The 25,435-nt window shown below is 38.8% G+C and overlaps 1 long non-coding RNA gene across 3 annotated transcripts in view; it reads left to right on the forward strand.

Moving 5' to 3' along the window:
• Positions 1 to 2,529: 2,529 nt before the first annotated feature.
• LOC149917789 (uncharacterized) overlaps positions 2,530 to 25,435 on the forward strand; it is a 38,346-nt gene continuing 15,440 nt past the window's right edge. The window contains exons 1-4 of one of the 3 annotated variants that reach the window (XR_016466812.1): positions 2,530 to 2,628; positions 4,574 to 4,696; positions 12,660 to 12,775; positions 14,880 to 16,134. This is a non-coding gene — a long non-coding RNA (uncharacterized LOC149917789). Of the gene's footprint in view, positions 2,629 to 4,573; positions 4,697 to 12,659; positions 12,776 to 14,879; positions 16,135 to 25,435 lie in introns of those variants that run through there. The other 2 variants (XR_016466813.1, XR_016466811.1) reach the window with 2 other exon arrangements.

The following is a 25,435-nucleotide window of genomic DNA, read 5'->3' on the forward strand; positions in this document are numbered from 1 at the left end:
CCACACTGGAACTTCAGGTGCTTTTCATGGTACTCCAGGCTTTGGAGATGGTCCAAAGCTTCTTTGGGAAGACCCTTGTGACATATATTCTTGTGCTGGGGGCCCTGGGCCTGGATGCAGTACTCCACCTAGGACCTCAAGAGGGCAGAGTAGAAGGGCTACCCCTCTTTTGATGCAGCCCACGATACTGTTTGCCTTCCGGGCTGCAAGCACACACTGCTGGCTCACACCCAGCTTTTTGTTTACCAGAACACCCAAATTCTTCTCCACAGGACTGCTTTCAATGAGTTCTTCTCCCAATCTTTAGACATATTTGGGATTGCTGTGACCCAAGTGCAACACACTGCATTTGGCCCTGTTTAAGCTCATCAGATTCTTGTGGGGCCACATTTCAAGCTTGTCTAGATCCCTTCGGATGGCATCCTTGCCTTCTATTATATCAACTGTACCACTCAGCTTGTTGTCATAAGCAAACTTGCTAAGGGTATGTTCAGTCCCACTATGTCATTGATCAAGTTGTTGAAGGGCACTTGTTCAAGACCAACCCATGGAGGATACTATTAATAAACAGTCTCCACCTGAACATAGATCCATTGATCACAATACTCTGGCTGTGACCATCCAACCAACTATTTATCCACCAAATAATCAGATTTCAAATCCATATTTCTCCAATTTAGAGATAAGGATGTGGTGTGGGACCATGTCAAAGGCCTTGCCTAAGTCCAGGCAGATGACATCAGTTGCCCTCCCACTGATACCGTCACTCCAGCATAGAAGGCTTTTAGATTGATGTTCCATGATTTTCCCAGGCACGGAGGTAAAGTTCACAGCCTGTAGTTCCCCTGGTCTTTTCTCCCCTTCTTGAAAATGAAAGTGATGTTTCACTTTTTCCAGTCACCAAGGATTTTGCCTGCCACAACTTTTCAAATATGATGGAGAGTGGCCTGGCAACCATATCAGCCAGTTCCCTCAGGATCCTGGGATGTATATCATATGTCCCCATACATTTGTACACATTCAGACTTATGAGGTGGTCTCTGACTTCCTCTGTTCTTACAGCAGGAGACATTTTGCCCCCTAGTGAATGCCTAGGGGTTCAGGGATGTGAGAGGCATGGAAAACTTGACAGCCAGTGAAGGTCGAGGCAAAGAACTCATAGAGTACCTCAGCCTTCTCCATATTTGTTGAAGCCAGTTCTCCCTTCTCATTTATCAGAGGGCGTACACTCTCCTTTGCCCATCTCCTCTGACCATTGTTCCTAGAGAATCCCTAGAGAATGTTATTATTCACATCCCATGCCAAGTTCAGCTCCATCTGTGCTTTGTCTTTCGTAATCCCGTTTCTGCATGTCCAGGGGACATCCCTGTATTTTTCCCAGGCTACCCATTCCTGCTTCCACTGCCTGTATTTTTCCTTCTTGTTCCTCAGTTTGGCCACCAGGCCCTTGCTCAGCCAGGCTGGTTTTCTACCTCCACTGCTTGATTTCTTATGCTTGGGGCTGAAGAGCTCTCATGAGCTCAGAAAGGTATTCTCAAAGAGCTACCAGCTCTGTTATATGAGGATGTTGCGTGAGTGTTGCATAGTAGACACATTCATGAAGACTCTGTAGGAGATTTCTGCCCTTGGTCTAACAAAGCTAATCAACTTCTTATGGTATATTCAGCATTTCATCTTTCCTTGGGTTGCTAGAGCAATTTGGAGAAGTCGCTAGGTGAGTACTTTTACAGATAACCCCACACAGAAGTGAGAGTACTAGGCTGATGATGGACATCTTTATTGTAGGAATGCGATTTTTAAGAGATAGTTGAGATAGAGCTGCTGTGCAGGAATTGTTGTGGAGCAGATGAAGAGACAATCTCTGTGGATTGCAGCTGCTTTCAAATTTGCATCTCCTTCAGCCACATGGCCAGAAGGCATTTTCCAGCCCCAAACTGAAAGACTACAGAAAGCTAGCATCAGCATTCTCCTTTATTTTTGCTTGAAAATGACTACTATAAGGTGGAGGGAGTAGGAACAAAATGAAAAGTGAATAAAACTTGGCTGAGAGTGGTGAAGAGAGGACACCACTCTCTTATATTTCTGATGTGTGACCATTCCTGCTTGCTGGCAACTAACCCATCCTAACTCCCCATCTGCATATGCTTGAAGACTGACCTCCCCATTTCCCGACTCAAAAGTAAAAATGACACTGGGTTGCTCTGTCATTTTCTGCAGCACATCATTGTTTTAATATGGGTCCAGGGAAAGAAGGACACAGGAAAGCCTGAACTACAGGAGGCTATGGAGGTACTACGACTTGGGGAATGCCTTTATGCAAAGACCACTTCAGTTGGACTTTCTTCTTCTGGTGCAGTCCCAGGGCTGACTGATGAGCTGAGCTAGGCCAGCTGAGTGCCTCAGCTGTGCAGCTGAGGTAGTGAGTAGGTAGGTTGTTCTGGGCCACTGATTGTTCTGCCCTTGCAGCTGTGCTTGAGTGTATAACTGAGGGAGTGAATGTGGTCCCCTGTTTCCCCTTGTGCTGGGAGACAGTACCTTCCTGAGAATGTCTCTGTGCTTTTGCGGTACGTGAGCAGCCCAGTAAGGATACAGAGCGGGTGTCCAGAGTGCTGCACAGCTAACAACAAGGTAACTGTCTCTATCGGTATTTGAGTGCTGTGACGTGATGTGAAGGTACAGTGATATAAAATAGTGACTGTTGGTTTACTGTGCATGTGGTAGAAGGTTTGAGTAGTTCTAGCTAGAGAGCAGGTCCTCCAGACTCCTCCTGTTGCATACTGAAAGCTTAGGGGTATGGAGAGTCAAGTACTCCTGAGTTTTCCTCAACCCTGGCATCCCAAGCAGGCTATTTTCACGGTGCCCTGCAGGTGCCCCTGTGTTAAAGCTGTGTGAGCAACTGGAAAGTTGAGTTTTCAGAGCTGAGCATGTGGCAATCCTATAGGCAGCATGAGCGTAGCCAGCCTGGGCCTGGTGAGTCTCTGGGAGAGAAGGGTGTGGGTGCTGTGATCTTGTCTGCAGGATAGATTGAGTAGGTGATGTTGCCCTCTAGTGACTGTCCAAAGAGAGAATAACTGCAACTACCAAGGGTATGGTTTTCATCTTGTTTAAGACCTGTGATGATGAAGAGTTCAAGTCTTTGGTCCTTGTTTTCCATTTGACTGAATACAACAATTGTTTATCACTAGCACCATATTAAATCGTTTAAGTATAACAGAAGCTTAGTGAAGCACTAGGCTTTGTGAAGTTTGAGTTTTGTCTGGCTTTTTTTTTTTTTTTTCCCAAAAGAATTCTGATCTTCTGAAGAAGGGTTGGTATAAGAGAAAATAGAAAATACGCAGCCACCTGAGTCCTTTTAGAAAATGGTCTTCCCTTACTGAAATAAGTATTACATTTTCATACAAATCTGCTCATTCCTGTTATGAGTATCTCCTTAACATAAAAGTATCTGAAATGTGGGTTAAAATACGTAGTAACTACATTTATTCCCTGTACTTACTTACTGAGTCTTGCTTAACTTTTTGGAAAGCCTTTTTGATTTCTTGCCATTCAACTTGGCTAGAAAAATGAATTTGGATCAAATGCTTTGTAAGAGTACTGTTACTTATGCAGACTGCTTCATTTTTTGAATGGGGAATGTGAATCACTGTATGAGTGCAGGAATGACTTTATATAAAGACTGATAATCACTAAGTTTCTGTTCAAAAGAGCTCTAATGTTCCTTCCCCCTCCTCCCCCATTTGCTGTGTCTCTTGGCTGGCTTTTCCTGAACCCATCTTTTCTGTGGAGGTGATGCTGTTTGCTCCCACTCTCCTGTGTCTGTACAGCTTTACTTACCGCTCCTGTATGTGAGCATGACAATTTTTACAGTACTGCTTTCACTCACCTCCTACCTTTCTAAGAGAGACTCTGCTGTGAAATCTGTCGCTTATATATGTACTCATTAACTGTTGCTTTTGGATTACAGTTGGGTTTTACTATTTGATATTTCTTCTTTGGGAAGAGAGCTCTTTGGCATTAGGACTATTTCTTTTTTATCATTATTATTTTCATATATTTTCAAATATTTTCATATTCATACTAAAATTATGTCAGTGGTAAAGAAAAATTCCGGTTAATCTAAGGTCCAAAAATGCTATTAGTATCCTTGGATGTTCACCTTTATTTTTTTTTGGCCACAGGTGAAGGAGTATGAGAATGAGGGGGGAGAACATATCTTTCCTGTTATCTGCAAAGGAGCCGCTGCTTAGAACTGCAGTGCCTCTTCCTTGTTTGCAGAATGCACGAAAATGGGTAAAGATGGTATTAAACATAAATATTTCTCTTTGTATTAAATCTGCACCCTCCTTGCCTACAAACGCTTAGGGAAGGGCTGTCCTGCTCTGCAAGCTGTGCCCAGCTCAGTGCAGGCATTAGCCCCAGATCTCTCTGCCTGCAGGTGAAAGGAGAAGCAGAGAGCCTTGGAGATGGGAGAGGTGGGAAGAGGCAGTGAAAAGTGGGGCAGTAAAGGGAAAAGAAAGGGAAAAGAGAGAACTGGCTTCCCAGTTCCACTGGATTTTTTTTTTTTTTATCTCAGTACTGCACTCCTGTCTCAAAACATGGGAAGTAAAGGCAGCCCATCTACAGAGAATGAATGAGCAGAAGGGAGACAAACAGAACAGAGAAAAATGTGTTGGAAATAGGGCAGACAAAAAATCAGGTATGTGTCACAAGATACCCCGGCATTTTATCTTTGTTGTCGCTTGCAAGTGACCATCTGAAATAGTCAGAGGGCATTAATTAGATTAGCAACAAGAATTCAGTGGGTGGAAAAGTGGGACAATCTGCTTATATTATACATGTCAGCACATATGACCTCTGTGCTAATTCAAGGCGTCTGTTTTGCCAGTCCTGGGTGTTCCTTCAAGCTGACAGAAAAGTGCTCTGGGTGCAAACAGATGTACTTAATTAGGAGCAACAATAATCTGTACTTTACTGCTTACAGATATCAATTAAAAGATGGTTCAAAATGTGCTAGATCCTGTACTAATGTCTTGTATGAACAAGGCATCCAGCCTGCAGAACCTCCCCACTGGGAGGATGAAGTGAGGAGTGAAATACAGGGAGCTGTCTCTGTTTATTTGGTGTTCAGTGTCCTCAAGTAAGGCTGTTGGTTATTAAAGTTAATCTTATGCTTTGATCGTACTTTTTCTTTTGGTGTGTGTAGGTACTGTATGTAAAGGATTTGGCATGGACAGAAATTACGTAAGGATGAAGGCACTATCTTCTAAATACTAACATGATTAAAAGTTATTATTATTTTTTTTTAATAGAAGGCATTGTGAACAGGTTGTTTTTATATATGGATGATACTCCTGAAAAATACTGAGTGAATTCATGTTGTAGTGGAGGAGGAGAAAGCAAGCCTATGTGCTACAATGAATAGGTCTGTTCAGAAGCTACTTTGCACAAGCTTAGGACAGTGGGTATTAAATCATCTTATTGACTCTCCTGTCTGAGCTTCTGGACCTCCCCTCAGCATCCTCTGCCTGATTCCCTCTGGGAAACAGTGCTCTCTAACGATGTGCCTCCTCATCCATCAGTGGAGAACAGTTCCCATGTGTTCATTATCGCCCCTCAGATGCAGCTATGTACAGAGGGTACAGGTGCACCACACCTACATCATACCTTGCACCTGAACTCCTGCTTGAGCAGGTGAGGGATCAGAGATTTATAGCAGGATGTCTCACTCCTATGTCCTTTTTGCTTCAGGGAAAGCGGGGAGGAGATATTCTTTAATGAATAATAATTCATATAAAGAATTACTGGGGAGGTGCTATTTATGTAGCTTATCCCAGTGCAAAAGTTGGAAAATTTTTGTTCTAGGTGCTCACAGTCTTTGTGTTGATGTTTTTTTTTGTTTTTCATTTGCTTGGAATTGATTGGTATTTGTTGGTTTGCTTCTTTACTCTAGTTTGTTTCCTTCTTTTTTTAAATATCAAATACTAGTTCATGAATATGGGTCTTCAAAGTATGTCAGCTGAGTTCTCCAACCGCAGGCCTTCTGTGTTCACCAGATTTCATTTTTTTTTTTAATTTATTTGGTTCCTAAAGGTTTTGGTTTGATGGAACAGAATCAGCTCTCAAATTCTCCTAAAGGCCAGTGATCAGCTGGGATTTGTTTAATGGCTCTTCCCAGACTTCAATTAGGAACTGTTCTAAAATGTCCAGCAAATATACTGTGAATTCACAGCAAAGCAAACCTTCACCCTTGACTATTTCTGTTATCAGGCTTGTCAGAACTTCAATTTCTAAGTTACCAACACAGATTCAGGCTGATTTCTTATAATAAGGAGGCTTTAATTTACTTTTTCCTTCCTTTGGCCCTTTGAACATCAAGGAAGTAACTTTCTCTGTGTTTTTGTGGGTATTTAATTACAGATTGTTCATGATTGCATCTTTTCCTTTTCTCTCTATATTAGAACTATTTCAACTTGCTTATTCTTTGGTTTCTTTTGTGTTTTTCATTTGTGGGTTTGGGGATTTTTTGTTCTGTTTTTTTTCCCCTACTTCCTATACAAGATAACTTTGTGTTACCTGGTTCTAAAGTTCTAACCTCAAACATTGTATTGGATCTACAATTACTTTTATTGGTTAAAATACCATCGTTATTTCAGATAGGTGCTGTGCTCAGCCAACACAAAGTAATGAAGAAATACCAAAAAGTTTGAGAGTTAGGAAAAATTCTAGCTGTCCATAGTACTTGTGATGTTCTACCTTTTCAGGATATATTTCATGTACCAACTAGTCTGCCAAGCAGTCTGAAACATTTCTGCACACAAAAAAAGTTGCTTTCTTTCTTATTGTTCTTGGTTTGACTGTAATGACAGTGGGAGGAATAAAGAATGATCTGATGGTCTGTACTGGAGAGTTTATATTCCAAGCACGAGATAAGAGATGTCAGCTGTTCACAGACGAGGAAAATAACAAGCTGTCAGCAATGTAAAGAATATTTTTTCAATAAGAATTGCAGATAAGGAAGATAAATTAAATTTTTTCATGACGCGATTTTTTTCTTCATGTTATATTTGGAAAAAAAAAACACCCAAATACAAACAAACAAGAAACCAAAACACAACAGATAAGAGTAGGTTATCCACGACCTTTCCAAGGAAATTAGAGCTCAAGAATGGATGGCTGCTATGTTTGTTCTTTGCACATCGTCTATTTGAAAGGAATAGGTCTGTGCAGGTAGAAGTGGGAGCAGAACTTGGCTGCAAAGCCTTGATGACTGGTGAGGGTATGCAGAAGAGCAGGACTTGTGCTGTATTTGCATAACTGACAGCTTGGGGGTGGGAGGAGAAACAACAGAAAACAACATTTTCAATTATAAACTTTAAAAAAAAAAGTGCACAAGAAATGCTAAGATAGGGATGCCTTTAATCCTACATGCTCAGTCACATGATGGGACAGGACCACACTTTGAGGCAATCTGATTTTCTTCTCATAGATTTAGGATTCTGCTGTGATTCCCTAATTGCTGTGGAATGTTGATAATAACAAGCAGGGTATTATCGCTCCATCTGGATTGTACAACACTAGAATACTTTGCATTTCTTTAGTCTCATTTACCATGGGGAATTTAGATGTAACCCGACTGATGAACCTACATGACTAATATTCACTTTATAGGAGTGCAGAAATTGAGACCAATGGCAGTGGCTTTTTCTTTATGCTGCACAGTCTAGGAAAGCCTGAGATTAGAATGGGATTTTCAGGTCTTTACAGGCTTAATTTCTTTAATCCAAATCTTCATATGCAGCTTGCACAAAGATCATCATTCTCACTTTTCAGTACTTTGGGCATATGGAAGAAATTCATTGCAGAAATTTCTTCACTGGTCTATCACAGAACCAATTTTTTCAGGCTTTCAGAATGTGTTGCGTTTTTAAGAAATATGTAAGAATTTGCATGAATACTGAGAATATATATAATCTCTTATTTCCAATACCTGCTCTGTGAACACATTTATGTCTTTCAGGTGTTAGTGTGATTATATGAGTTGTCAGTTCATAGTTCTATCATTTCTTCTAGGATCTAATTCTGTGACATAATGTGTGTTTGCTGGAGAGGGCTCCCTGGGGCAGTGGTCATGTGGCCAAACCTACCAGGGTTCAAGCAGTGTTTGACAAAGCTCTCAGGCATAGTGGTTGAGTTTCAGGTTATCCCATGTGAAGCCCAGAGAAGATCCTGTTGGGTCCCTCCCAGCGTGGCATATTGTATTCCATGAACATACAGAATTAACGTACTTTTTTGCTGGTGACATCCTCTGCACTGTAAAATGACAAAAGATTTGAACCAAGGCTTATATTTAGCTGCAATTTTAATGATAAAAAAAATCCATGCATTATCTTTGTCAGAAGAAGGTGGTATTTAGAAGTACATTAAAATCTGAGTGCCAGGTTGCAGTTTCTCAGAGAAAAATGTTGGTGTCTCCTTCCTGACAGATGGGATATGTTACAATTTTAATGATTTATGCTGACTACTCCTAAGTGGTTTTTTTTCTATCTTGCTCTTTTTCCATAATCACAACTACATGTAGTGCAGTTGTTCAGATGCTTATTATCAGACAGTGGCAGAGAAAGAGCTGAAGATGTGAGGATCGTGTGTGTGCCTTGAATTCCCTCTGTGGCAGGCTCTCTGCATGTGTGTAGTTGGCATGGCAGGCAAAAGCACAGTCTGTCCTTTGTATGCAAGCGTACAAACTACTGCATACACCTTGCTTAGAAAAAGAGGAAAGCTTTATAATTACTTGGATATTATGTTTCCCACTAGCACAGTTACCTGCATTTCCAATAGATTATTACACATTACAACCCTAAAAGTGTACAGTCAGGCTCACAGAGAGGAGAAAGTCTTGTTCTGAACTGGAAATCTGGTGGTAGGCTCAAGATCCTAGAGGTACTGATATGTTTGTGTCCTACTCCCATCTTGTTACTCTGCAGGATCTGTTCTGAAATGACCTGCTTATTTCCCACAGTTGATCAGCCATCTAATGAACACTGCTGACCTTGACTGGAATGATTATTTAGCATTTAGCTGTGGGAGATAATGTTGGTTCAAGTTCCTGGCTATACTTCATCAGTTTCCAGAGTAGTGCATGTATGCGTGATGAACCTATCACAGCTGTGGTTTAATAGATATAAACAATTAAGCAATTATAAATCAATGAGCTCTGTAACTCTGGTATTATAATAATTACATTTTAAAAGGCTCTACTTAGTTACAACTTGGGGATTATTTACAAGCAATAATTAAGGTCAGACTGACTTCCTCCTCTTACGCAGAGCATATGTATGAGTAGCATGTCAAACAATAATTAATTTAGGGCAAACCTAATTGGTTATTGTGCTGAAGTGTGTCAGTACCCTACAGAATATGATCTTGTATCTGTTACTGGTTATATTTTAAGTAAAAAAAGATATATTTTTTTAAATAAAAAGGCAAATTGTATGTCATATTCTAGTTAGAAAGTTATCAATTGCTCCAGGGTTTTTTTTATTATTCAACCCACAGGAAAAGGAATAAAGTAACAGGAAAAGGAGTATGGCACACTGCACGTATGAAGCAATCCTATGAAGAAAGAATAGATGGGAAAAATTAGTGCAATCTTTTTTACAAGATTATTCCCCACAGTATATTTCCCAGTGCTTTGTCTGGTCTCGTTTGCAAAGATGCAAATGATGTCGATTTTATTGCTTCCCTAAGGGGAGATTAACCAGTCTAATAACATTCACTGTTAGGAAATTTTACTGATGTTCAAACTGTTTTTCCTTACCTGACTTTACCCTATTGCTCCCAGTTGTAAACTCCCGCAGGCAGTTCTGAGTAGTTCTTCTCCTTCCTGGGTGTTCTGAGCCAAGCTGCACACAAGAATTCTTGTTAATCTTTTACCGAAGTCCATCTAGATGATGGACATTCAGGTCTTGAAGAGCCTGCAAGTTTGAACTCAGCATCTGATCACTGCCCTGTGTGCACACACATGTCCCTTACATAAATGTACTGTTATGCAGACACATGCATGCTCATGAAACCCTTGCCCCCAGACAACCTGCTGATTGATGAAACATTTTCTTGCAAATGTGCTTGTCTTCTGGTGAGAGGAAAAGTCACTGCTGGACCAGCTGACTTTTTTTAAAATAAATAAATAAATAAAAATGAGCTCATAGGATCAGCAAAATGTCACTAGTGTGGGAATGGACCTGTGGAGCTCTCTGGTCTGACTTCCATTGCAGAGCAGGATAAACCCTGAACACAACATGTTCCTCAGGCCTTTGTTCCTTCAAAACCCTCAAGGACTCATGTTCCACAGCCTTCCTTGATGTCTAGTCCAATACTATATTTTTACACTGATTTCTTTTTTTCTTCCCTTTAAATTTAGTCAGAACCTGAATTAACACTTTGTTGTCTTCTGAGATGCATTTTACATTTGAGGTTCACTTTTAAGCAGACAACAAAGTGGCCAGAGGGGCAGCCTGAAGTCTTGTGAGCTTTGAAAGGCAGCACAGGCTTCCTCTGCTCTTGGTCAGATAACCTTGGCAAATTCTCTTCCCTCTCTATCTTTTACTTTCCCGTCCACAGTTTCGATTCTGTAGTATTAAGAAATGAAGGGGTTTCTTTTAAGTGACATTTTAATAGGATATGTTTAAAATGGGCTTGTTTGAAAACATTTTAGAGTTAAGTCTAGAATGAAATCTAGAGGACTCATCAAATATTGAAAAGTTTCTTCTATTTGTTGAAGTACCTAACATTATGTGACTATTGGTAGTAGTCACATTGTGCAGTCTGTCCCTATCTGTCTATATGAAAGTGGGAATCTTTCCCTCTTTTGTTGAGATATAGAGAGTCTTTTTTTTTTTTTCTGATCATGATGCATAAATCAGATGACCTCAATGACATCTCCTTGACCTCTCACTTCTAGCTGCCATACTTATAAAAGAGGTGCTCCCAGTCGTAGGCTTAGTATTCCAGCTGAAGTCTTACTAACCCTGAAATGAAAAACTTCATGTATCTGAAGGCTGTGCTTTGCTTTAAAAACTTCCAGGGGTGATGCAAACTTCTTTCTTCTTGTTATGGCAGCAAGACGTTTTTTTCTCAAGTGTAGCCTGAGCTTAGATATATCCCTGACCTCGGTGTATTCCACACTATTTTCTGGATATTCTCCTTTCTGCTTTCATACATTTTGCCATGCCTGTGCAAGTGTGCCATCTTCCACTTGACTCTCTTACTAAATTGCACTTTACTTTCCTTCCAGATGATTTCTTGTTTCTTTCTTTTCCTACTGATAGCTACAATTCTGAGTCTGTTCCTCCTATATTTTGCTCATAAGTAAGGGTTTAGTAAAATGGATTTGCAGCACTCAGAAAAGATCAAACTGAACAAAAAATCTACAGAATGAATATGTTAGGAAATAATGTCAGGTGTAATTCTGTTTTGTAAAAGTCACAGTACTTATAATGAAGAAAATAAGCATTTGTTTAGGAAGAAGGACATACATAAAAGCTGAAAAAAGAGAATGCCTGCTTTCCCCTTTAGATGCAATGGGGAAAAAAAAAATGACTTGACAAAAGCTTATGATGTAATGTTTCCAAATGACAAGAATGAGTTATTTCATACAAAGGGTATCTATGAAGTCAATTCAAGAAATAACAAAAAGAAAGATCTGTGTTCCAAAGAGACTGAGTTTATTCTTCATTTAATGAAGTTTTACACCATGGTTGTTTTATAGAGATGTACAGATGCATCTAGAACGCAAAATAATAACTGAGCTATACTGTAATATCCTTTAGCAGAAATATTTCAAAGGGGAGGGGATAGGCTTTTCAAAAAGCTTGGCTTCTATTTGAGAACCAAAACAACCAGCAACATTCTTAGAGACTTTTAGCATGCATGGCTTTGAGCACTTCTGAAAATTTGCCTGTAGAGGTAGATGCTGAGCATTTGAAAGGAATTATCCTTGAGTTCTTTGGAAAATCTGGCTACCTTTTAGACGAATGCCTCATTTATGATGTCTTGCCCTTTGATATACCAAAGCTTTGGTGCTATGTGGTGAACTGCTTGTTGTCAGATGCTTATCAGTTTTAAGCTGGCTTTAAAAATAAAAACAAAAAAGAAACCAACAAAAAAAAAAATACAAAACAATACAAAACAAACAAAAGAAAACAAAGATGGGGTGTGGAGAGTCTTTTTAGATTTTGTGGAGATGTAGTTAAACTTCATAATTAGATAGCAAGTCAAGCAGTCGACCAAATGGTTAATCAAAACTTTCAGTCCAAGTTTTCCAATCCCTTGTTACATCAAGGCTTTATAGCTTTACCAGCCTGGCCAAGAAGTGTTTGCACATGTTTTCCACTACCAAAAGGGGAGAAGTTGCTGCAACCTCTTATGCTCATACATCAGATCATTAGTTGAGTTTGGAAGGTTCATTAATTAGTACTTATTTGTAATCTCTCTGCAGAATCAAATGTTACTAGTAAAATAAATAAGAATATGTGTAATTGGATGAAACCAACATTTCATAAAACACATTTTTTAAAATTACCAAACTACTGACTTTTAAATCTACTTAACTTCATAGTAGCACCCATTTACTAATGCTTCTGGGTTGCACTTGTGTTTTTCAGGTTTATGTGTTGATGCGATGCATCTCTCCTATTTTCAGGCCTGTTACTGGTAATGTTAATATAGAAGCTCTCTTCCAGCCTCCCAGCTTCTGAAGAGCATCTGAAGTGAACACAGGGTATGTGTTCATGGGAAATTTCTGGTATTTAATTGACAATCAAAATTTTGTTTTGACCTTTCCAAATTTTTGAACTCATGGCAAAAAATAAACAAAAGAACAAAACAAGAAAAACAATCTGATGCAAATTCCGGATTCTTGGAACAAGAATAATATCATGGCTGGCCTGAAGGTGCCCTTTGTGAAACTATTGAAGTATTCTCACAGCTGAAATATAGGCAGCAGTCAATGCTGGACAGATTGCCTGCAAGAATGCCATCGCACCAGACATGTATCCATATCCATTTAGAAAAAGAAAAAGGGGGCCTAGTCTTTTGAAGATACGCTTCTCTTGCTGAACGCAAATATTTAAATGTAGGAGTAGTAATTATTTACAGCACTAAGTGATTAACTTGTCCTTATATCAACCACCAGTCTTATCCCAATTCATCAGTATTTCATTATGCATTCCACTCCTCCACTGACCTTTAAAAATATTCTTTGGTACCTATCAGAAAATTTCATATGGTAGGAATTATTTTGGATTGTATTTGGGTGATGAATTGCTTTGTTTTTCATCTCAGCAGGAGAGGTAGACTTGTTCTCAAAACTTCATGAAATTAGTTTCTGAGCATCAGAAGTGGACAAAATGTGCTATGGGTGCAGTAGTCTGGGCTTCGTGATATAAGACAACATTAATACTTCTTTTTAGAAGTTATTTGTTTACTTATTCCCCATAACTTCTTTCCAAAGATTGTACAAGCGATGCTAAGCTATAATAGCAAGGTAAAGATATGATTGCGTAACAGATATGGTTTATGGGAAGTTTTAATCTTTATTGAATCTTCTCAGAAACTAGTGAATGATATGTAGCTGATAGGAGAGATATAGGAAAGAAAGAGCAGCTGGTGTTTTGACTGATTCTGTAATATTGTAATTATGTTTCTAAACCTATGCCAGGTGCTTTAACAACTCTACCTAGATTTTATGTTATGTGGATGTAAATAAATAAATACTGTGGTTAATTTTCCTGTTTCCTGAAATAAGACTTTATGGGTGTCAGTGAAAGCAAGACAATTGAGGCCTAGAAAAACTAGGAGACTTAATTATTATAAGTGCGCAACCAAAATAATGGGGTGCTTCAAATGGTGACTGAGCAGCCAGAGAGGAGGTGAACTAACAAGGTGTTTATAGTCCAGCAAAGGACTGTGTTCACGCCTTTTATTAATGACATGAAAGCAAGAAAATGGCAAAAGATAGCCTTCAAACTCTTAGGACATAAACACGTGGTGAAGACAATGATTGGAGGTAGCATGGGTCCGCAATGTATGGTTAAGTCATAAACACTGATCAATCATTCATGAATCAATCAAAATGTGTTGCAGATTGACAACAGAAGCTAAGCAGTAGGAAGGGCATGGTAAAGTGTAAAAGGAACAGATTGGATGTAAATAAAGTAGTGGAGCAAGATAATGTATGAACTTCTTGGCTCAGCTGCTTGAAAGCTTGACCTGCAGCATGCTTTTTCACTTAACGTGCTACATCAGTAAAAGCAACCTGAGCAACAAATCTGGTCTTGATTCTGTTACGTGGTTAAAGGCTACTAAGTGAATGAAAGTTCCTGGCTGACAAGAGAGGGAGGCTCCTGCCAGGGGTGAAGGGCTAATGGATGAGCAATCAAGCCTGGAATAGCATCCAGGGACTCTGGAAAGCTAGTGGCCTGTAGGAGCAGGGCTTAGAGTGGAAGAAAGGATTCACAGCTGATAAAGGCATACCTATCAACTTCAGGAAGGCTCAATTATATTCTTAACTAGCTTTGAATGCTTGTTTTAGCCCAAAATAAATTAAAAGTCAATACAACTAACAATTAAAACAACCTTATCAGCTCCCAAATCACTGTATTTAACAAAGATGCTGTTTGTTTTCACTGAAAGTGAAGTGGAATCCACAGTGGGAAAGATCTGAGCTTCATATGAAATATGATCATACCTTATTTCAGAAAACATTTTTGTATTTTTGGGTTTAAACATCTCATAAAGCTGTATGAGATTATAAGAAATCTTACAACTTTCCCCTTAGCTCTCTATGATGATAGTTATTGTGCAATTTTCATTTCAACATACAGCTATGCTTTCTGGACTTCAGCCGTACTGGAGCATGATCAACTTCAGGATAAACAACAAAGAGAAGATATAATTATATGTACTCACAGGAGATGAAAATCAAAACTGTTTTTCAGACCGTGGATGCTAAATGGGCTAAAGTCAATTAGCAAAACCATCTCTCACCACATGCTATAGCAATTAATGTATTAAATTGAGGAGTGATCACCTAGTGCAACTTAAGCAGCTGCTCTTCTTTCAGTGAGACAGAAGTCTTAAATATTTTCTCTGCCACATTACCTAGCAGTGGAAACCAGTTCTTGCCAAAATCCATAAAGCTGATGTCTTATCCCTCTCTAAATCCCTCCTCAAAACCTTTTTCTGCTATGATGCTCATGAACCACTCCCATCTGTTAGGCAAGTAGTGAGCTGCAGTGAAGTCTGTTTGCTTTACAGTTATTCAGTCTTTCCAATCCACTCCCACCTCGCAGTTTATCTGTTCCATCCATCGCTTTTATGCTTGCCGATAAAAACAGTGTTAGATCTCTGATGCAGCAACTCATTATTGTTTGCAAGACTCCTAATTAAATGATACCCTTTCTTTTTAGCTTTTTAGGTGCATCTATAATATAAATTGTAAATAATACCCTTGTAGGATTAGCATTATCTGTAACCCAAAAATCTGAAATTAAGACTTCAGTGGTAGATGATCTGTGGTGCACTAAAGGAACTAAGAAGTGGAAAAGCCATTGAACTCCCACAGCAGTTTCTTCACCATACAGATTCTACCTTCTAATGTGGTGGAGTGCAAATAGATGTGAGGAACTGCATGTGTGAGCCTCTACCACTCAAATTTGCCACAATTAGGCCTGATTTCTTGGTTAATACTAACCTCTGGTTGGCTATCTGTGCTTCCCACATTTACGTAGCTTAGCAGTGCACAACATGGTATTCCTCCTGTTTGAAACACAGCAACTTTGTCATGCTGTGGAGGGTTTCATAACAGAAGAGATCTTTAGTTGAACATTACAGAAGAGGTTACAAGGGAAAGTTCTGGGTCATAACCTCATTATGACAAGACTGATAGCGTGTCACCTCAGCTGTGATATCAATAACTGGGTCAACTCCAGTAATAAAAATGAATACACTGTGCATCACTAAGCCAGGAGGAGAACAGTATGTCTTTTGAGACCTCTGTGTAACTGGTTGTACGTGTTCTAAAATGAGTACATTCTTTGAGAAGCATTAAAAGAAACAGATCTTACCTTAGTGTCTAATCATAATAAATGACAGGCTGGTTTAATTATTACTTGGTAATTCTTTATTTAAACTTTGTACTAAGATTCATTTGCAGTATATTCTTTCATGCAGAACATAAAAGATATAATTGTGTGCAGAGTAGGTGTGGTGCTTCACTAGGTCAAGTAAGGAGTAATTTGTTTATATACTTGCTCTGTATGAAAAACCTGTGCATGCTGTACATGCATGTCTCAGTTCATATGACTGTTCCTACTAATTGTTTACACAAATTGAGGGCATTCAGCTCATCAGTATTTGAGGGTCACTTTTCTTTCCTGAAACAGGGAAGGAGCTTGACTATAGAAGTTTGATATAAAGGTGCAAGATAGAGATGTGTTGGCACAGTCCTGCAGTAAAAGGTTTCAATAAAACCTTCAGACGCTGTCAAGATCCTCAACCTTCCTCAATCTGAATATCAGTATTTCTAAATTAGTTAGCCTGGTGACTTCATTTCCTTGTAGGACTTGATAAAATAAGAATTCAGGGGCTAGACTTCACTGATTAGCCATTCTTGGGGATAGTACAAAACAATCTGTGCTGAACCTTTTTTACTCTGCTTACTGGAGCTGACTTTCTGCCTTCAGGAAAGCTGTAAAGTTATTTCACTAGATCACTTTTTTTGAGCCAACTCATATGTATAGTGTTTGTATGTGCTTCACATGCACAGTTGTTGCACCAAGGAACTTATGTGAACTAAGAGGCACTGGGCATGTCAAATGAGACATGGGGAAGTAAATCTAGAAGTCACTCTGGGAAATTTTGGTATCATTTTCACAAAACATGCGGTATCCTGCAAAAAAGGTAGAATGTTAGCTAATTCTCAAGGGTTTTCTTTATTTTTCTTCTTATTTGATAACAAACAAGCAAAAACTGCAGATGTTTCTGGACCTGATTTGCTTGGGTTGCCACCTGCTTTCTACTGAATGCTACATAATCTAGCTAAGATTGAGAGAATTTGAGGGGTATGGAAGACTTCTTTCATCAGATTGTTCCTCACAGCTTCTGTCCTCTCTCTTCTATTCCTTCTCTCCTCTACCTCTCAAACCTTAGAGCTGGAAATCTCTGCCATTCCCTACCTCAAGGCCGCACAGTTTGGTAACATCTTCCTGTACTTATTCTGGCTTTTTAGAATGCCACGAAGCTCCCAATTAATGTAGAGGAATTCAGCTGGGTCACTGTCAACTCAAAGTTAAAGGATCAAAGTCAAAGGCAATCACTTCAATAGCTGCTGGCTGATGTCCTCTCATAGTATCTGGGCCTATACAGATGAAAGGGAGAAGACCAACAAAAGCCTGAAGTCCATTGCACTGGCAACTGAAATGGCTTCCGTAGAGAGAAAAAGAAGGAAAGGAATTGCTCTCACTCCAGGGGATAGGAATGATGTGCTAGCTGTACAACATTTACAGAAAGGAGCTGTAAGGCTTGTCTGTCCTGTGGAAAAGGGGAACCACATTTTTCAAAGCTGCTAATCAGCCATTTTAATTAGTGCTGAACTTAATAGCCCTCAAGGCAACTTTCTTTATTAGCACTGCTTCTGTGCAAGGATTTTGATTCATGGGAGCCTACTCTGTTCTTGGGGATCTGTGCTGCAGAGCTCTCATCAGCTCTGGAGGGCATAGGACGTTTGACAATACCACAAGAGAAATGCAAGCAATTACACATAGAAGAAACGTGTTCTTCCAGCATGGAAAAAATGGATAGAATACTATTGTCCTGCCACAGGGCACTCATTGTTTTATGACACAGCCACTGTTTTTTCTATTATCAGCCATATTTAGAAAGTAAATGTTTTTCTAACCTCTGCTGTTTTTCTACCCTTCAGATACTCTTCTTATAAGTCCTTTGTGCCATATTTCTTTATAACTTTTATTTTCTATGGATATCTTTTTTGTCCTCTAGGTATCTTTGAGTCTTCATCGTATTTGTCTTTTCAGTAAGTTTGCTGCTTCTTTTTTCATTCCCTTTCTTTCTTTTATAATCTGCATACTTTCTTCCCTTTTCTCTAGTGTTATATTTATTTATTAACTACTCTTTAGCAGTTTCACGAGATCTTATTACGTTAGTCACAATCTACGAAGCACAGCAGAAAGGAATTTTATCCTCATTTCACAGATAAGAAAAACATGGCTGTGGCTAGTCATTGTCTTGACCTAATCCATGTAAGCAAGCTAGATGCTGTCAGGCTTGAGACAGTTTCTCGAGTCCTGGTCATATAAGGCTATCATTCATCTTTTTTTCTTATTTTTTTTTTTACCATCTCCTTTTCCCTCTGTGTGCTTTCTCTTTTCTATTTTCTTTTGTACTTTACCGGAGAGTTTATTCTCTATATGTACTAACCCTTGGCCACTTTGTGGAGTGGGTACATTTCCACCTTAATCAGTGGCAATGATCTTGGGTTACAAGACATTTCATCAACATCAAAATACCTGTATTGCATAACTCAAGTAAGTTGAACAGTACACCCATCCTGAAATAACACCGGGCATACAAGTTAATTGCGTAGTCCTGTGGAAAAATAAAAGAAAATTGTTTGGTGGCAGCTACACAGGGACTCTATCAGCAGTGATAGTAACTTGCTTGCTTAACTTGAGATAACACTTTCAGTGCTTGCTGTTTTCCAGTAATCATGTAATTGACTGGTGTGCAAACAAAAAGACTCTTTGGAAAGGTGCTTGTACATAAAATCCCAAGCAAGAAAAGGCTACTCCTACTACCTCCATAAACATTACTGACAGCACTTATCATAGTTTCTTCAAAAATAAGTGGGGGGAAAAATAGAATATGTGCTTTCATTGAATTCCACCCACATTCTGCTGGAGGGCAATGGGGAAAGATGTGCAACTGGGGGAGGAGGAGGAAGAAAAGAAGTATTTGATTGACATGTATAAATGAAGATCAAATAACCTTTGTTTTTGTTCTCCTTTGCTGTGGAAAACGATTTGGGTGAGGGAAGGTTATTCGAATTACATGGTAAAACACATGCTTAGCACTATCTCATTCCCAGAGCAAAAGGACCCCGTCCTGTCATTTTGAGTTAGTACCTCTAACTCTCCAAACTTCAAGTTCTGAGAGCAAGATCGAATCCACTTGCATTAATTTGAGTAGAAGTTAAATAAAGCATCTAAGAATTAGACTCAAGTTTTTAATGTGGGAGTGAGTATTTGGTTGATTAGAAACAAACAACAAATTACAACCTTCTTAAAATTAAAGCAAGGATCATTTTTGGTCCTGTACTGTTTTCAAAGCATCTTAGAATCAATAAGAGATTCTTCTCCCACAAGATTTTAGCATCTATTCTTAAATGTGGATGGAAAGAATTAGATCCTAGCCTGAGCCTCTAACATTATGTAGAAGGTGGATGTGGCACCTTATCTTCATAATGATCAGTATCAAAGTAAGGTGAGGCATGGATAGGGGGTTGTTTATTCATGGCCTGAATTGGATTTTCCTACTCTAAGAAGTAGGAAGCAGTGCTGCATCACTTCTTGAGACTAGAAGATTTCACTTGTTACAGTGACACTCTTACATGGGTATAGCTAACTTCCCAATACGGCTCGCTATCATATTAGCTTTTATTTTCTCTGTTCAAGTCAAAGCATTGTACAGTTTAAGGCTGAAATGCTACCATATTCATGAAGTCACAACATGTCTGTTACTACATTGTCTCCAAATTACACTTTAGTCAACTGTGTGCATGTCAGCATTTGAACTACTCCTGTTATAGTTTTTCCTGGGTGAATACCAGGAACTGTGTCTGGAAGTCTAGGATGCAGTGTCTTGAGAGCTAATGTAATGCTGAGATCTTGCAGAAGCATTATCTACTAAAGTTCACTGCAGCTGTTGTTCTGTCTGTATTTCATAGAGGTGCTTCGTTATTAATGGAAATTCTAAGGGAGTTGTTATCCCATATTAAAACATAACAAGAGATTTCAATCTATTATTGAGTCATAATAGCTAGTGGCATGGTGCTTTTTTCAATAGTAAGAGGTTGGAGAGCAACCTTTGGACGTGTTCCTGCAGCAACACCCACTCTTCTAGGGAAAAGGATTATCAATGCAAATTACAGGGGTGTGTTTATTAAAGGTTACTAATTTGAAAAATGAAAAATTTGCCAAGGTGAATGATTAGAAAACTGTCATCTATGTCAGGACCAAAAGAAGATAAAAAGAATCACAGAAAGCAAAAAAGATTTGTTGTTGTTGTTGTGTTTCGTTTTTTTTTTTTTCCTAAAAGGGAGGTCTGGAAGCTATATTTAGTTCCTTAAATTTGTTCTAAAATGCCTATCCAAATCTCTGAGACTCTTTTCATGCATCTTAGTATTTCTGTTAGAACTATCTAATTCATAGGTAACTTGTCCTTTTGTTTTCCCTTTGTCATTTAAAGTTCTCCTAGAATTGCATATAGTCACCAAATACCTTGGGCAACCAAACACCTGCATCCAAACTAATCCCATATGGAGTCTTGGTGCATCTTTGCGAGGTGTGAAGACATCTGAATCGGGCTCTGAATAAAATATTTCTCACAAGTGACTCTGAAAAGTAGATTTTATATCCCACTTTTACATAAGTAACACTAATTCAAAATCTACTCTGTCTCACTTAAATTCTTTCTTCTGTTGGAGGAATGCAGTCTAGAATTCAAGACTCTCCATTTAACTAATTTCTTGGTTCCCTGAGAATTCATCAGTGCCTATTGTTATTTCTTTTACGAGCCAGTGAATAGTTTCTGGGTGTCTTCAGAAAGGTGTATACTCCCTACAAATTCAGAATAGTAGAAAATCCAGCTTTCTTCATGAAGGTAGGAGAAAATTGGTGAGTGTCTTCATTCCAGAAAGGTACCACCAGGTTTTCATCATCCTAAATGAGACCACTGACTGCCTGGGTACCATCTGAAAGAGCAGAGGCTTCTCAGAAATGAGCTAGTGATCTCTGGTTACATTTTTCGAAGGCTTAAACTTCTTTCTTCAGGAATGGATTCTAGGCTGAGACTTCTCAACTAGGAGGCTCTTCTTTGCTGTGTTTTGTCACTTAATGCTCAGATATGGTTTAAGATTAAAGACACTGTTGTTTGCTGTTAGCTGTTTATTCCACTTCACACATGCAGCTTGTATTTAAAAAACTTTAATCTTTTTACACCTTTGAATAAAAAAAAAGTCTTCATGGAAAAGTCCATTCAAGCCAACCCTAATTTGTTTGTTTATTTGCTTGCTTTTGAATGGGACATAAGTGCTTGAAATAAATAGTAAGAAACAAGGTCTCTATGGAGCTTAAAGTTGATCAGAGATGAGCCAAAGATCCGATACTTCACTGAGCAAGAAATGACTTTAGCCAGTAGAAGGAAATCCCATTCTTATTCTCTAAGAACTCAAGCATAGAGGTCATAGTTTCAGGAGGATAGTGTGCTTTTTGTGCTGCTGTTGTGCTCATTTAGAACAGAAATGACTAAAAGGGATATTTTAGGTAGTCCCAAGAGACTGCTGCATATGGAATCTAATTCACAAGGACATCTACGGACTCTGAGAACTGCTCTGAAAACTACTATCTCTAGCTCAGCCCATGCCAGAGAGTTTGCAAGAGTTTTGTAAGAAAGGTGTCAGTCACTTGCATCATTTTCTGTCCCTGAGAAATCCTTTCCTGGCATGATCTTAGCCTTATGACATCCTAGTACTTGTACCCAACATAAAGAACATAAGAGACAGTGGGAGTTTCCTCTGCAGAGATTAGTAGTATTAAAAAGCACAGTTTCAGTGCACAGCTGGCAAGTTGAAAATACAACTCATGAGATTATTCTGACTTTAAACTCTCCTGGCTAACAGCATTTCAAAGACTCCTCCTATACTTAAACTGCCTTTCTTTCATTTGTTTCTTTGAACACCTATTTCTTGTATTTAAAGAATCTGAGATCTGTAATTTCCATTGGATACAATACTGGGAGCATGGAAAATGTTTCAAAAAATGAACAAAAAAAACCCAGAAAAATCTTTATTTGATTTCCTAGGGAAGAAATCAAATCTGTCAACTGTAATTCAAAGTAGCAGCTTAAGGATTTTAACTGAATGTGCAAAGGAACAATGTTATGATTTTTTTTTTTTAAAGGAGAGGATAATTACAGATGCAACAAAGCTCATGTTTGGGGGATAGACGTTAATGTACTTGATCTCTCTGTTGGCTTGCAAGCATTTAAATTTGCGACTGCATCTTACATCTCATCGTGTGATAAACTTAATCCTGTAATGGGAAATCTTTTGACCTTGCTGGCATCTGCAATACAAGGCTAAGTCTGGTCACTTTTCTCTTTAACTCTGTCAAGTTCACAATGCTTTTCCTGAGTGATTTATGCCCAATATTCTGTAACTTGAGCTTTGTCCCATTTTTTCATGCACAAGGTTGATTTTGTTACAGTCTGTGTTGTGTTACTTTGAATTCCTGGATTTTTAATGCCCCATTCCCCACTGCTTTAATTTTCTCCTCCTTTTTTTGTCTGTTATTTTTCAGGATTTCTGTTTTCATTCCTTGTAGCCTTTAGCTGTATTTGAAGATGGTGTATTCCCTCTTTGAGCCTAACACAGTTCTCATGTGTGTACACTGCTTCCTTGGATAAATATTTGTAAAACTACTCCCTGTAATGTTGGGATCAGTTCTGAAAATGGCATGAGTTAAAAATCAGAGAAGTGTAAGGACCAGTGATGTAGATAGGAACATGGTGGAGATGTCCAAAGCTCTGGAGGATTTCTGGAACTGAAGCTGGGAATGGCCTATCAGTAATGATAGAGTAAGGAAGCAAGGTAGTTTGGACACTTTTGTTTTTTCCCCAGAGATTAAGTGTTCTGATAAATTTCTTCATATATATTTCTGCACAGATTTCTGCACAAAACGAAACATGGTTAGGGATCAAGACTCGTGTAATGCTGTTACATGACACAATGCCACAATTTTGGTCTCTGTGTTGAAGCCTGGGAACCTTTATCAAGTTCAAGTTAAACGTAGACTGTCTATTATGAAGAGACATTAAAACTAAAGGTAGCTGAGATGACTCTCTCCCATCCTTTGTCTCTCCGTAGGAACAGGTGGCTGTCATTTTGTTTTATTTGGTATCTGATTTTGTGTAGTGTGAGTTTTGAGGATTAGCAAAGCTGTTGTTCAGTTGACTGACTATTGTTCTGTTCTAATTAGGCTTAGTTTGTTATCTTTGTTATTTGAAAGGTGATTTTTCAGCACTTCCAAAATCTGGGAGGAACACGTATTGTGTTAACTACTTAAGATGTCCAGATTTTCTTTCATATGTAGCAGTCCTACTTATTAAGCATGAGAAATTTCAAATCTTAATGTGTGAACTTTTTGGATTAATACTATTGGACTACTTTCAGGCTACTGGGATTTTACTGCTTTAATTGTTGCTGACGTGTAGTAAAACATGGTGCTCTCTCCTACTACAGGAAGGCATTTTATTAGTGCTGCGCTTGCAATAAACAGTGGAGATCCTCCTGTTCGTATAATGATTCTCTTCTGCTAATGTTGCTCCTATTGCTACTAAATGCTTTCTTATTTAGGTGTCTGAGGCCGTAATTATATTCTCCTCTTGTCTTTACTACAATTAACTAAATCATTTGTTATCATAATGGTTGTCTTTCCCTCGCTTTGTTTGAAAGATTCCCCTCATATGCTGTGGCTCGAGGCTTGAAGCACTGAAATGCCATGGAGCTGCTCCCCTTGTTGCTTTTCAGAAACAGCAGCTGCCTCTTTTCTCCTCACATTTCTTTGTATCCCCTTTCATTTTAGCCCTGGCAGGCAGGCACAGCAATGGCCCTTCTTGTCTCTTCTTTTTTTTCCTTTAATTTTCCTGTTTCTGTTTGTTGTTTTTTTTTTTTTTACTGGCAACTGATCTTTAGGGTTCATATAATTTTATCATCCAACTTGGGTAAAAAAAAAAAAAATTAAAAAAAAATTACAGTCTTTCAGGCCTCTTTACAGCAACTTGAGAGCCTCTAAGCAAGATTACGCAGGGGAATTATGAAGTAAAAAAGTACAATTTTGGTAACGAGATTCTTTAAATAGAAAAATAAAGCATACAACTGGATGTAAAATGGAACAACCAGCCCTGGAGAAGTATTAATCTGTTCAGAAACATTTAAATTCCTTGATTTTTAATTGCTGATGTACTTGCTCTTTAGGGCATTCTGTTGAACTCCTACGTGGACGCTCCTTTATTTATATACAAGCCGAAAAAAAAAGCCTGCATTATGAAATCTCATTGTTTTTGGCTATGTTTTTCATAGGTGTAGTCCGGACCTTTATTTTTGTTATGCGTGTGATATTTCAGAAGTTGCCATAACCTGAAGGCGAGGGCATTAAATGAAATGACGACCCAAGAAGATGCGGTAGCCTGATTTTGAACGTGTGACACAGGTCATAAAAAGAGTAATTTTTTTATTGTATGAATTAAGTTGCAGGGACTGTTAAGTTAAACTTAAAATAACCCTTTTAAAAGTTGTTGAGGATAATGAATTAGCCAGGAGGAGTGAGAGCCTGCTGCTGCCAACTAAAGTGCTTGGGGACTTGAGATAGAAGCGGATGATAAGAAGCAGTTTTCATGCATTCAAATAAATTACATGTTGGGCTTGGCTTAATCCTGGCATCAGAGTGATCTCTGGGGTTTTCCCTACATTATCTTAGTCTATGATTATGCAAATATCCTTTTAATGTAGCGACTCCTTAACAGGAAATTAGTCTCCTACTTGCTCGTATGCTCTTGCAACCAGGAGACATTTGCTTGCAAAATCCTACTGTGTCTGAGGTACAAAAGGCACGTTAACCCTTTCAGTACCAACATCCAGTAAGCATGCAAACAACAGAACATTCTTGGGCAGGGGATTTGGAACCATACAATTTTTAAGGTCCCTCCAACCTAAGCTATTCTGTGTCAGAGATGTGGCAGATGAACCAGGGCAAAGCTGAGCTGTTCTCTGCCTGGCACTGAAATATTGCTGGGTTTGAAAGTTCAACCAGAATGCAAATAGTATTAAGCTTACATTCCGTTTCAAAGAGGGCACGGAAAGAGAAGTGAGGGAGAAAAATCTGTTAGAAAAGCAGGATTAAAACTGAAGGCATGCACATGTGACAAAGCATAAAAAATGGGGACCATGAGGATAATCCGCTTTCTCTGGAGAATAAAGATTAAGGAATGGGAATGAGATCTGGAAAAGCAAATGGCTGGTATCCTTCAGGAGGGGAGGAATTAATTAAAATATATCTGAGTAAGCAGCAAAGATCAGTTCTGTCCT

The sequence above is a fragment of the Phasianus colchicus genome, chromosome 5 (assembly GCF_987193195.1).
Source record: "Phasianus colchicus chromosome 5, bPhaCol1.hap1.1, whole genome shotgun sequence".
NCBI classification, from domain to species: Eukaryota; Metazoa; Chordata; class Aves; order Galliformes; family Phasianidae; genus Phasianus; species Phasianus colchicus.